Genomic DNA, 554 nt, shown 5'->3' with positions numbered 1-554 from the left:
GGGGACTTGCAGTGATGCTGGAATAAGTACACAGGGAACACGGGAACCTAGAGGGCTCCAGGGAAGATGCAGCCCCCAGGACAGAGCCTCGCAGGCCAGGCCAGCGTTCTCTTTCGTTACTGCAGATCACTGCACCCATTCATTACATACAGATTCTTGTTAGCTCTGAACTTTCAGGTGCCATTTTCTCTTCTATTTTGGTTTTTGCTTGTGTGTGTGTTTTTTGGGAGGGAGATAATTAGGTTTGTTTATTTATTTACTTATTTTAATGGAGGTACTGGGGATTGAACCCAGGACCTCATGCATTCTAGGCATGTGCTCTACCACTGAGCTATCTCCTCTCCCTTCATTTTCTTTTCTATTCCTCACATTCTATGGGTTCCTCAGGGTGGAGTCTGTACCCCTTTATTTCATGCACTTATTATAATAAGAAAGTCCTTTATTGTTCACCCCGCCTGGCTCAGATCAGTCATTTCACAGACCCAGGAGTGGCTGGAGGGATTACAGGAGATGCCCCCACACAGGCTGGCAAGAGACTTGGAACTACCAAAATC

General features: G+C 46.4%; 1 non-coding gene across 1 annotated transcript; it reads right to left on the bottom strand.

The window, feature by feature from the left end:
* Window positions 1-269: 269 nt before the first annotated feature.
* TRNAS-AGA (transfer RNA serine (anticodon AGA)) lies at window positions 270-339 on the bottom strand. The gene has a single exon. It is a non-coding gene; the product is annotated as a tRNA-Ser (tRNA).
* Window positions 340-554: the final 215 nt, after the last annotated feature.

This window comes from Vicugna pacos, chromosome 18 (assembly GCF_048564905.1).
Source record: "Vicugna pacos chromosome 18, VicPac4, whole genome shotgun sequence".
Classification (NCBI taxonomy): domain Eukaryota; kingdom Metazoa; phylum Chordata; class Mammalia; order Artiodactyla; family Camelidae; genus Vicugna; species Vicugna pacos.
Note: the sequence above shows the minus strand (reverse complement) of the source record. Positions and strands in the feature narration are given on the sequence as shown.